At 38.4% G+C, this 13,736-nt stretch overlaps 1 protein-coding gene across 11 annotated transcripts in view; it reads left to right on the forward strand.

Annotated features, from left to right (window-relative positions):
- Positions 1–13,736, forward strand: part of mtd (TLD domain-containing protein mustard) — a 1,050,893-nt gene that overhangs the window by 757,511 nt on the left and 279,646 nt on the right. The gene's annotated exons all lie outside the window — the stretch shown is intronic.

Consider the following 13,736-nt stretch of genomic DNA (forward strand, 5'->3'; position numbering starts at 1 on the left):
AACGAGGTGGAACACCCAAATTTATCATAATAATACATGTTAAGGTCCGGTACTATAATACCAAATATATAAAATGAGCAATTTCCAAAATTTAAGGGGTGGGCCAAAGTACCCCTCCCAAAAATTTTAAAGGAGTGCACAAATGTACCTATGTCTTATGATAGGGAATAGACCCCTATACATAACCATATAACCATATAAGGTAATAGAACCTCATCCAAGAGGATAAATTGGGCCAAAAGACCAAACACGTGGTTGTACTAAAATTTGACAATTTTGTACCCCTAAAAGGGAACGAGGTGGAACACCCAAATTTATCATAATAATACATGTTAAGGTCCGGTACTATAATACCAAATGTTTAAATTGGGCAATTTCCAAAATTTAAGGGGTGGGCCAAAGTACCCCTCCCAAATTTTTAAAGGAGTGCACAAATGTACCTATGTCTTATGATAGTGAATAGACCCCTATACATAACCATATAACCATATAAGGTAATAGAACCTCATCCAAAAGGATAAATTGGGCCAAAAGACCAAACACGTGGTACAACGTATTGCTTACGTTTATATTTTTGACAATTTTGTATCCCTAAAAGGGAACGAGGTGAAACACCCAAATTTATCATAATACATGTTAAGGTCCGGTACTATAATACCAAATGTTTAAATTGGGCAATTTCCAAAATTTAAGGGGTGGGCCAAAGTACCCCTCCCAAATTTTTAAAGGAGTGTACAAATATACCGATATCTTATGAAAGGTAATGGACCCCTATACATGACCATATAACCATATAAGGTAATAACATCTCATCAAAGGGGATAAAATCGACCAAAAACCAAACACGTGGTATAACGTATTGCTTACGTTTATATTTTGGCAATTTTGTGCCCCTGGAGGGAACGAGGTGGACCGCCCAAATTTATCATGATACATATTAGGGTCCTGTACCATAATACCCAATGTTTAAATTGGTCAATTTCCAAAATTTAAGGGGTGGGCCAAGGTACCCCTCCCAAATTTTTCAAGGGGTGCATTAATATACCCATATGTTATGAAAAGTAATGGACCCCTGTATACGTCCATATAACTATATAGGGTAATAATACCTCATCAAAGGGGATAAATTAGGTCAAAAAACCCCGAAATTTAAATTTTTGGCAATTTTTTACCCATGAAAGGGAACGACATAGACACCCAATACTGATAGAGGTACATACTATGGTCCTAGGCTACCACACCAAATTTTTAGATTTGGCAATTTCCAAAATTTAAGGGGGGTGGTCCTATGTACCCCTAAAAGGGAATGAGGTGGACCACCCAAATTTATCATAGTACATATTAGGGTCCTGTACTATAATACCCAATGTTGAAATTGGGCAATTTCCAAAATTGAAGGGGTGGGCCAAGGTACCCCTCCCAAAAATTTCAAGGGGTGCATTAATATACCCATGTCTTATAAAAGGTAATGGACCCCTGTATACGCCCATATAACCATATAGGGTAATAACACCTCATCAAAGGGGATAAATTAGGTCAAAAACCTCCGAAATTTGAATTTTTGGCAATTTTTTACCCATGAAAGGGAACGACATAGACACCCAATACTAATAGAGGTACATACTATGGTCCTAGGCTACCATACCAAATTTTTAGATTTGGCAATTTCCAAAATTTAAGGGGGGTGGTCCTATGTACCCCTGCCAAAATTTAGGGGGTGGGCCAAGGTACCCCTGCCAAAATTTAGAGGGGGTGGTCCTAGGTACCCCTAGGTCATTGACCCCGGCCAGGGACCATGGGTCCTGAGGCAGGGACCCAGGGGCCAAAAAGTGAGGCCAAGTCATGCGATTACTACTGTTCTGCTAGGAGGCGTTCATCAGCTTCCGGACACCTTTCAGATTCTAAGTAAAGATTATCAGTGTCGTCTTGCAATAGACTGCACACGTTTGAACGGACATTTAAAATTTGTAATATCTTCTCTTTATGCATGCCTGCTATTATCCGAGGGAGACACGGGGCTCAGTGGTTGAGCGCTTACCTCTGGTGCCAGGAGTCTTTGGTTCAATCTCCGGCCAAGTAAGCTTGTGATGGACAAAACTAGTATCTGTGAGTGTGCTGTACTCTCGTTTCCTCCCACATTATCATTTTACCAATTATTCTATCACCACTCACTTGCTTTAATCATCCGTCTTCCTTAGCGTAACAGGCATAATCATGGGACGATAAACTGAAAAATTTTCTGCTATTATCCAAATTGAACTTTTTTTTTTTCATTTTCAGCCTAATATTTTTGTGCTCCCATGGACATAATTCCATTTGATTCAACATCCTCAATTGAATTTGAAAAACGCAATTAGTAATTTATGCGCAATTAATAATAGTATGAGCACATTTACCACTTGCATGGGCACTATCAGTAGTTCTTTATTTGGCCTTTGTGCTTGCAGAGCATGCAAACTGGATTTGTTTGGAGTTGGATGACTCTTTTGACAACAAAGCTGTAGCCTAGTTCTACAGTTTAACATGAAATTAGAATCACATGTTTTTAAACAGGGATTAAATGCGATTTAAAAAAAAAAAGTATTCCTTAGGTAAAGGGCATAGTCATGGGGACGTTAATCTGATATATTTTATTTCATTTCACGAGCTGGAAGATTGATCCAAATTCGCTTATACTACTTTGGTAATTTTCTTCCATAATATACTGTAAACGCAAAATTAATGTTACCATGTTATTATTTATTTTATGTGTAAAAAGAGAAATTATGAGAGAAACGTATTGGCAAACTTCATCTCAATGAATGTGTTTAAATTTTCCGCTTTCGTTGTCCTTAAAACATCTTACAGTGTAACTGCTTTCTTTCTTTCTATCTTTTTTTTTTTTTGTTGTTGTTATAAGCAATCTATCTATTGTTTGATATTTCTCTATCCTATTGAAGATTATTTAGTCTAAAGTAAGCTTGTAGCTTGAAATCACTATAAAGCAAATAGTTTCGAAAATAATCGGAGCAGCAGTGAATATTATAGACTTTAGTGCTAAACAATATATAAAGTCACGGCGTGAACTGTAAAAAATCAAAGGACTCGAAATAAGGTTTGCTTAGAATGTCTTATTTATCCTCCTAGATGAGTCATCGAAAGACCTTGTGACTCCATTTTCTTTGTGTAATGTCTTGTATGCGTGAAATATCCATGTGTGAGATGTCAGTAATGTACTGTCATTGGTGTCTTCCCGTTGTGCCTACTTCCCGTTATGCCTACAGGCCCTCCAGCACTTTGTAGAAAATATTTTTAATGATCTTATCTGTAGGCAGAACGGTAATTCCCGTTGTGCCTACTTCCCGTTCTGCCTACTCTTTCGAGACGGGGAATTCTGTGCAGGGAGGGATCTTTTCTAGGGATTTTTTCTTTAGTAATTCTAATAGATTCTGTAAGAAGAATAACTATTCCTTTAAATTTCATCATATATTTTAAATGTTATCTTACTTGCTCTTCTCAGAAAAAATGACTAGGTACAGTTTTGTTATTAGCAGCGTTATTCACGTCTACTTTAGTAGAGATGTGTTTTTTTAATACTTACAGAGAAATGGAAAATTAATTGATTCAGTTACAAGAAAATAAACTTATTTCGGTCTAATATCAAGTCATTTCACAACAAAATTTTATTCAGTTTTCCAGTAGTTCATCTCCAACATTCTAAGGCTCGCAGTACGTAATAGGTGCTACAGTTCACATCCTCAAAATATATTTGGCCATATATTAAACAAACAATGCAAGAAGATGCATAATTCGGTCTCTTTTCTTTTTCTAAAAAAAGCCTTTGTCTTCTACATCACAGATCTTTTTCCGGCATCACCTCTATATATGATCAGGTGCTTTGTCCTCTATACATGATTCTGTATTACACGCAATATGTCGTACTTTCGTGTTCGTTTCAGATACAATGTCAAACGGGTTACTGGCAACTGAATCAATCAATTCGAGGAAAGAGATATGATGGAGACAAACACTCTTTTTAAAGGCCGCCTTATGCATCCTCTTGCGTTGTTTGTTTAATAGTTGGCCAGACATGTCTTGGGGATGTGAACTGTGGCATTTTTTAGTACTGCAAGTCTTAGCATGCTGGAGGTAAACTACTGGAAACCCAAATAAAATTTTGTTCTGAAATTGCTTGATATTAGATCTTTTTTTTTTTTTTTTTAATGTTTGTTTCACATACAATGTCTAACATTCGTGCAACTGAGTCAACCAATTTTCCATGTATGATGAAACTTGTAGAGGTGGTGGTTGTTTTTACAGAAGCTTTTAGAAATACTAAAGAAATATTCCCTACAAAAATTCCTCCCTGCACATAATTCCCCGTCTCGAAAGAGTAGGCACAACGGGAAGTAGGCACAACGGGAATTACCGTTCTGCCTAGAGATAAGATAATTAAAAATATTTTCTTTAAAGTGCTGGAGGGTCTGTAGGCAGAACGGGAAGTAGGCACAACGGAAATGAACCCTGTCATTTGAACTTCTTTAAAAATTATTTTAATATTGTGATTTCATAGTTATCATATCAGGAGTGCGGAATCATATACTCTAGGAAATTCGATTTTATTTTTACCTTGGGATGAAGTTGATAGATTTCTATTTATACATTTGATTAGTGTAGTAGGAAAAATACACTTTATAAAGGATAGTTGTCAGAGATTATTTATTTCTCTGTGTGTAAGCTTAACATGACTTTTCAGCACCGACCTTACTTAAATTCTGGACTTGCAGTTTAACTTAGAATCCGACAAATCCTATCGGTATTCGAATGCGGCCTGGTTATAAAATCATTAAATCTGTTGCTTCTAATATACAGTATAAGACCTGTATTTACTCTGAAAGCTAGTACGATTTCAGTTCCCATAAATTGTGTTATCAACTGGAGAAACGATCCGGAATGACTTCTAATCTAAGCTTTCTTTCAGAAATTGTTGTGCGGGGAAGGATGGGTTGGCGCAAAATCGAAGTTGACTGCACTGGAACACTATTTTAGCACGATAGGCGCACACCTAGATTTTTTTTTTTTTTTTTTTTGTTGGAAGGGTTCCATGCTTTGGGGGAGGAGGGTCCAGTACTACAAGCCACTACGTCTATGTAATGTTAAACAGGTATTATTCTGTACCCGAAAAAAGATAAATAATTGTAAAATACTTGCACGTATAATTTCAAAAAAATGATAGAACTGGATGTTTTTTTTTTTTTTTAATCAGAGAAAGAGTACAGATGAAGTGTAAGATCAATTTTTCATGCTACATCAATCATTTCCCTTTAAAAAAAAAGAAATGAAATGAAATCTTTGAGTTTTACGTCCCACAGTTATGCCGGTTAGGCTAAAGGAGACGATGATGATGAGTAATGAATGAAATGGTGGAATGAAGAAAGAGGGAGGAAAGGGGAGAACCCCGAGAAAACCCACGCATACGCGGTTTGTCCACCACAAAGTTCACTTGGCGGGGACTGGGATCGAACCCGGGACCCCAATCACCAGAGGTGAACGCTCTACCACAGAGCTACCCTTTTAAAACAAGTATAGTTTTATTGGGAGGGGGTACGGATCCTGTAACCCCTGTGGGTTCGCTCCTGTAGTACGCGAAACCTTTGAATAACGAATACCGATGAGACATGATCATTTGTCCGTAAAATGAGAGAGATTCGTTACAGACAAGTTATACAAATTTAATTACACCCTACTCAGAGATCGTATGGTAGTTGTACGTTATACAGTAGACATTTATTATAAATGTAATACTGTATAAGCTAATATCGAAAAAATGTTCACAGTGTTTGATTTACTGGGAGCGTGAGGAGATAATCTTCCTCTCTAAAGAAACGGAAATATTGCTGTGGAATGTGATAATATGAGCACGAAGTACGGTGTATGTAATCAGTGATGTCATTCAAATCGTTTAAAAACAGGTTCTGTGACTTATATGACTATTTAACAACCGATTGTATGGTCAGTATAGGAAGCTGATTTAGTATTAATATCATTACCACATGATATTATTATTTATTCCAATGATATTAGTAATAGTGACTAGGATTAGGTCATATTGCATTTTTATGTTGGTATTCTGCATATTGATTGTCAGGAATATAATTAGAGAATTTATTATTATTATTTCATAAGAAATCGATCTAGAAGTGACGAGATATTTTTAACAACCGGATCTCTGAACCGAAGAAATTTAACAACCGGTTCGGTCGAACTGATGCGAACCGGCTGAATAACACCATTGTATGTACTGTACTCCATGTGATAATCTTATCCTCAAATATGTGTTATCTTGTTATGAAAATCACGGGATATCTGGATACTGACCACTAAAAGTACACAGTAAGAACATATCTCTCTATTATTATATACTGAAAAAATAGATAAAGCTCGCCAATCATGACAGTTTATGAATTTATTTTCTTTCCAGCTTGTCGTTTCTGTCTGTGTCAATAATGGGGTCTCTGGTTCGATCCCAGCTCGCGCTAAGTAAACTTTGTGGTTGACAAACACCGTGTGCGTGGGTTCTCCCGTTTGCTCCCCTTTCTTTATTCCACCGTTTCATTCATTTCTCATTATCATCGTCTCCTTTAGCCTAGCCGACATTACCGAGTTGAACGTAAATTCTTACAGATTTTATTTAATTTGTGTTTGTGTTTGTGTGTGTGTGTGTGTGTTTCAAACATTGCGCTGAAAGATAACTACAAGGCTTATCAGAGTACAAATGCGTCAGAATCACAGAGAAGCTACACGTTTCTCTTATAAGGAATCGTCAAAGTTTAATCCACCTATAACACATGTCGTTTAGAATATAAAAGATAGTGCTGAGCCCAAACAGTGTTTTGGTAATTGTTTTTATACAGGCTATGTTCAAAAGCCACGCATAAGAGAACGAATAAACGTGAAATTATGTTTGTGAAAACATACATAGTATCTCCATTAAGAAATATCACGACGAGAATAAAACAAGTGAATGTTCGAGCTCAAGTAGTGAACATTTACCAACTATAAAATGCTGCAGTAACGCTGGAGAGCTGATATTTCAGTTGCTTCTGTGTTGCCAGGGCTGATCGGGTCACTTGGTTTGTCTGGATCACCTGGTCCGACTGGATTACCGAGTCAGATCACTTCTGAGAAGCGACACTCATAACTGGATTACCCGGAATAAGAGTCGTGATCCAGTGACCCATTCCATCATTACTGTCAGGGCCTATATTTGAACTGTCATCCCAGTATTCTCTTGGTACAATTGGAGAAAAACTCTAAACATATTTGCTCAAGGGTACAGTGGCTCAGTAGTAGAACCATCATCTTTTGTGCGAAGAGTTCCTGAGTGGAACTAAGCAATGTATGTTTATTGTGGACGACATCGTGTCGGAGTTCTCTCGTTACCTATCCCACTTTCTCATTCCACCAATTATTTCACAATAATTCACTTTAATTTTTCACCCTTGTGCTTTAGCCTACAGAGCATTATAGTGGTACATACAACTGTGAAATTCATTTCATTTCTGGAAATTCCTCGCCTCTGATGTGAGGGGTCCTAGTACAGTCCCACGTCTCCTATTTACTGTCTTGGAAGCAAGATGGGGTTTGGTGTGGTGGAAAACGGGAGGATTGGTCTTGTCTGATAGTCTGTTCACTCGCCAACTGGACCAGAATGAAGCCTTGGTTGTAGTTCGGATTCGACGTTTAGGCCGGCCATATATGGACCACAGAACAGGACAATCGAGCCGAGGTTCTATGCTGTGAATAATGCAACCAAGACTCTTACCGCATATTCACTCGAGCACTTGCCAAAACCTGTCTAACGTTTTGACAGACACACACTCAGGTCCATTGATCACTATGCATAGGCCTACACTTTCTTTATATTCAAGCCTCTTTCTCTCCATCCGCTCCTGTCCCCCAGCTTCGGCTTGGGTTGATCTTCCTCTGGTCAATAGGCAGCCGGCCTTATAGTAGGTTCCGCCCTTTATAACCTTGGTATTGCGTAGGACCGCAAAATCAAACTTGTACGTATTTCTTCCCAGTTCCCTTTATTTCACTAGCTCTTACATTATAATTTATTTATATTTTGTGATGAACAAACACCCTGTGCGTGGGTTTTCTCGCAGTTCTTCCATTTCTTCCCACTTTATTCATTCAACCATTGCATTCATTTCTCATCATCATCGTCTCCTTTAGCCTAGCCGACATAATCGTGGGACTTAGCACTGAAAAGATGTGTAATTTATTTACGTTTATCATCTGTCTTATTTAGCCTCCAGTAAATAACCGAGGGGCGTTAATATGAATATTTAATTTCATTTAATAAAAGAAAAATCACGGTGGCATACTGTAGAGTACAATTCCAGGACCTCTCTGGAGAAATGAGAACGCTAATAGTTCTGCTGTACCCGCTCCACAGAATTAATATTCGAATTGCGTGGAAGTCATTTTACAGTGTTAGTATGTTTTACATGATTATCTGAAATATTAATACACGTTGACTTATGTGCACCAGGCATATTTCTTTGGAAGGACCAACCATATTGCTTATTTATTTGTCGTTAGAAATGTGGGTATTGATTAATGTGTCTAGTCACCCAATCGAGACGTCTGTGTTTTCAGGTCTCGAAACATTTCGTATTCCCATGTGCGTGTGAAGTGAATGATCGGTTAATAATGGAACATTTAAAACAGCGATCAACAAACTATGGCGCGGGGGTTAGATGCGGCCCGCTGGAAGCTTCTGCACGGCCTGTGACATGACTTCTAATCTGACGAATGAGATAAAGAATAGGATTACGCCGAAAGATTGGGACTAGATTCTGGACTTTCGGCATCTGTGGCAATGTTAGCCCTTCACGTATGAGGGATGACGTCCCTCGGCGATTACCCAGCATGGGAAATTGGGGAGTTAAAAAAGGAGTTGAATTGATTTTGAAGTTAACGTCCCTTTCAGCAACGAGGCTATATAAAATGGGACCTACTGATTAACGTAGAATCCGAATCACGTGAGCTCCCGCCTGGAATCGAACCCGGCTCTCCCACGCCAAAGGCGCGTACGCTAACCGCTTAGCCACGAAGGGGCTTAGGAAAAAAAGGAATAGGGAAGGAAGAAAACTGCGTGGGACCATTATATAAAGTACCATCCCGGCATTTGCCTGGTGTGAATGAGGAAAACCTTACTCAGGTTTTTTAGAACACTAAAAATTTGTCTGATTTGTTCTTAATTTCATGTGGAAATTTTCAGAAATCTTCCGCGTCACGAGAGGTCCACAAAGAACATTTAAACCGTATTTATTATTGGGGTATGTTGTGTAATGACTTGCGTACTTTAATCGTTGATATGTGCTCTTCATAAAACTAAATACATGAAAGTTAGTCGGAATCGTTAAAGGCAAATTATAGATGCGTTAAAATATCGAATAATACTTTTGGTAAAGTGGATACTTTCAAATATCTAGGATCAATATTAACAGACGAAAACCATATTCACGAAGAAAGTAAATGTCGACTAAAAGCAGGGAATTTGTATTATTATTCAGTTCAAAATCTCTTGTCGTCGCGAATTCTGTCGAGGAATTTGAAGCTTAAAATATATAAAACGATTAATCATGCCTGTTGTTCTGTATGGTTGCGAAACATGGTCACTTACTCTGAGGAAAGAACATAGATTGAAAGTATTTGAGAACAAGATCCTGAGAAGAATATTCGGACCCAAGAGGGATGGGAATGGGGAATGGCGGAAACTTCATAACAAGGAACTAAATAATTTATACGGTTTACCCAACATTATTAGGGTCATCAAGTCTAGGTGGCTCAAGTGGACAGGTCATGTAAAGAATGGAAGAAAGTAGAAACGCTTTCAATATCGTAATGGACGACCAACCGGAAAACGACCATTAGGAAGACCTAGGCGCAGATGGGAGGACAATATTTAGATGGATCTCGCAGAAATAGGAATACAAATTACAAACTGGATCCAATTGGCTAAGGATAAAAGTCAATGCAGAGCTTTTGTGAACGCGGCATTGAACCTCCGGGCTCCATAGGCCAAAGAGTTAGTTATATGCTCTTCATTGTGTTCGTACAATCAGTGTGTCTATTTATAGTTTTTATAATTATGAATCATAAACAATAAAACTGTTTAAGATCTGAAACTTGGGTGAACTACGTAGTATTGTCCAGGAAACTCGTGAAATTTCCGGCTTGTTTCGAAAAGATGTGAAAATTGATATGTTTCTCGTCTCCATTTGAATTAAAATAGGGGCCGCGGTGGCTCAGTGGTAGAGCGTTCACCTCTGGTGCATGGGGTCGCGGGTTCAAACCCTGCTCCCGTCAAGTGAACTCTGTGGTGGACAAACACCGTGCGCGTGGGTTTTCTCGGGGTTCTCCCACTTTCTTCATTCCACCATTTCATTCATTTCTCATCATCACCGTCTCCTTTAGCCTAGCCGGCGTAACCGTTGGATGTAGAACTCAAAAATTTGATTTCATTTCATTTTAATTAAAATAAAAGGATACGTCTCACCTTAAAAACGAGACGAGAAATGCATCGTCCCATGGACAACACTGTAAGTAACTTGTAGTCAACAGCATCTTCGTTACTCGAAAGTTTCTGTCTGCACGGGTGTACCTTGAAGCTTGAAAATAGCATTACTGTCGCTTGAACCGGGTTATGTGAATATTATAGACGCGCGCTATCCACTAGACAAGCGGGAAAGGTACAAATAAAATGTATTTGGTTGGAAGAGTAAGCAGAAGTTTTGATGGTAACTATTGATACTTCAAATGTATATTCAACTCGCGGAGATCGAGATAAGTCGCCAACTTTAAAAATAAATAAATAATAAATCGTGCTATTTTTCCGTTAGACACTTTAAATCTGGTTTTAATCTTTGAAGCATAATACAACCCACTCCCATACCATTATTAAGTAATTCAGGACACAAACCAGTTGAAATCACATTGGGCATTTCTCGGGAAAGGTACAGTTTGCATGCGACGTAAATTTCAATTTGCGATTGATTTGATCTGTAAGTAATGGTAATAGTGTAGTCAGCGAGTGTAAAATTTTAGGAACTTTGTTTCGCTTCTTATAAATATAGCTTTCATTTATTAAAATCTTCATATATTGAAGGCTTTCGAAATGTGGATGTGAAGATAATTAGCTGAGTCGAGCGGGAAACAAATCAGAAAGTGTTAGAAATAGTAGGGGAGGAAAGAACAATTTTAGATTAAATTGAAAAGAGGAAGAAGACATTGACTGAGAAGGAACTGTATCACTAAGAATGTGATAGAGATGTCCCAGACAGCACAATGCACGTACAGTATCCGTATAGTACATGTACAATTGCACGGATGCAACATGTGCATCATCTGTATAAATGCACGCCTGTACATGTGATGCACATATACATGCCAGGTTCTATTCAACATCTTCACGTGCACAGAACATGTGCAACGTACACGTCCTGCACAAGTGATTTACACCTACCGCGCAGGTGATTTACAAGTAGCACGTATTCGATTTACATGTAGTTCACAGGTAATTTACATGTAGAACAGTGGTGATTTACACGTAGCACACAGGTGATTTACATGTAGCACACAGGTGATTTACACGTAGTAACCAGGTGATTTACATGTAGGACAGAGATGATTTACACGTAACACATAGGTGATTTACACGCAGTTCCCAGGTGATTTACATGTAGGACAGAGATGATTTACACGTAACACACAGGTGATTTACATGTAGGACAGAGGTGATTTACACGCAGTACCCAGATGATATACATGTAGGACAGAGATGATTTACACGTAACACACAGGTGATTTACATGTAGGACAGAGGTGATTTACACGAAGAACCCAGATGATTTACATGTAAAATAGAGGTATCTTAAACAAACCCAGATGACTTACATGTAGTGCACAGGTGATTTCCTCGTAGTACAGAGGTGATGTAAAAGCAAATTCGAGATGCAACGAAAAAAAAGAAGTTTATATATTTGGTGTCTTATGTAGTAACACAATCTATAACTGTAATTTTTTTTTTTTTTTTAAGGCTAGCCATGGGCTAGCTACTTTTCAGAGGGCTACACCCTCTTTTAGGGAAGGGTAGTGAAAGGTATAGGAGAAGTGAAGAATTTATGGATGGGCTATGGGGTTTTATTGATATTTTTATTTAATCATCTTTTATTTGAGGTCTTTATGATCTTTTCGATCATAAACATACAGCAAGGTAGAAGGAACTTTATATGTTTATAACTGTTAACATAACGAAAAAATATAGTAAATGTAAGAATACAAAACAAAACATGACAAAAAAGAAATAAACTATCAAATTTAAAAGTATATATCAACGAAAGAATATAGTGAAGAAACGAACTCATAGCAATATGCAATAAAGGAAAACTAACGAAATTGGAATATAAACTAACGCATAATTTGAAATTTAAGCACTGATGGAGATGAGAGATGAAGTGAGGTGCACTGGACGCCACAACACATTATGAGGACTGTTAGAAGGACAAATGCAGTTATCTTCTGCCTAGGGGCTGCTCTAGGCTAATGAAGACGTGGTGAGCCCTGTTAGTAATGATGGAATCACTGTGCACAAAATGATGGAAAAATATGAGGGAGATGAACATGCAGGCGATAGTCGTCAAGGAGTTGTCGATCGAGGTGGTCTGGTGGTATGGTGTAGCAATATAATGTAAACAGAAGATGAAGTGGGGTATAATGGTATCTAGCGGGTGCAGAGTGAAGTGCAAGGTGATGCATTGTGTCAAAGAGAAGAGGTTGATGATGTGTGTAACGTTGAGTGATGAACTTTAAACGGAGTGCTTCAAGGTGATAGCGGAGAGTAGGAAATGATATCAAGGAATAGAGATCACGAGTCGGACTTGGCAGAGAGATTCGGAAGGCAATGCGAAAAGCATGTCGTTCAAGAATGGCTAGTTTGTCATAGTAGGAAGAAGAAGCGGAAATCCAAGCCGGAAAGCCATACGTAAGAACTGGTCTAAGAAAGACTTTGTAGGTATTCAATACAACATTGGCTTGAAGACCCCAGGTAGTACCGGTTAGGCGTTTGAGCAAGTTCAGTCGGTTGTAGACTTTGGTTTTGACACTTTGGAGGTGCGGTTTCCAGGTGAGATGTTGATCGAAGATAATGCCTAAGTATGTGACAGTGCGAGTTGGAGTGATGATTGTATCGTGGACAGTGAGCGATAGGAGGGAGGGATTGCGATGAACTTTGGTGCGTTTGCGAGGTGGAACAAAAGTGATGGCTTGAGTTTTGGAGGAATTTATTTTGAGCTTCCATAGAGAACACCAGTGAGTGAAACGATTTATAGCGGCTTGTAATGAAATATTTATGGCTTGGATGGTTTTGCCTAGAGCAAGAAAAGCAGTGTCGTCAGCATACTGGAAGAGGTGAACGTCGGGAGGCAGCTGCGGAAAATCTGCAACGAACAGAATGTATAAGAGAGGGGAAAGAGCAGAGCCTTGAGGGACTCCACACATAAGAAAAATAGGATGTGAAAGCTGCTCATTAATAGCAATGTATGAGATACGACATGCTAGAAACTGGTAAATAATGCGAACATAGGTTAGCGGAAACTTAAATTTGATGAGCTTGAATATGAGTGCTATGTGCCAAACCTTGTCAAATGCTTTTTCGAGATCAAAGAGAAGAAGAACGGAGGGCTGAA

Source organism: Thermobia domestica, chromosome 8 (assembly GCF_964235325.1).
Source record: "Thermobia domestica chromosome 8, izTheDome1.hap1.1, whole genome shotgun sequence".
Classification (NCBI taxonomy): Eukaryota; Metazoa; Arthropoda; class Insecta; order Zygentoma; family Lepismatidae; genus Thermobia; species Thermobia domestica.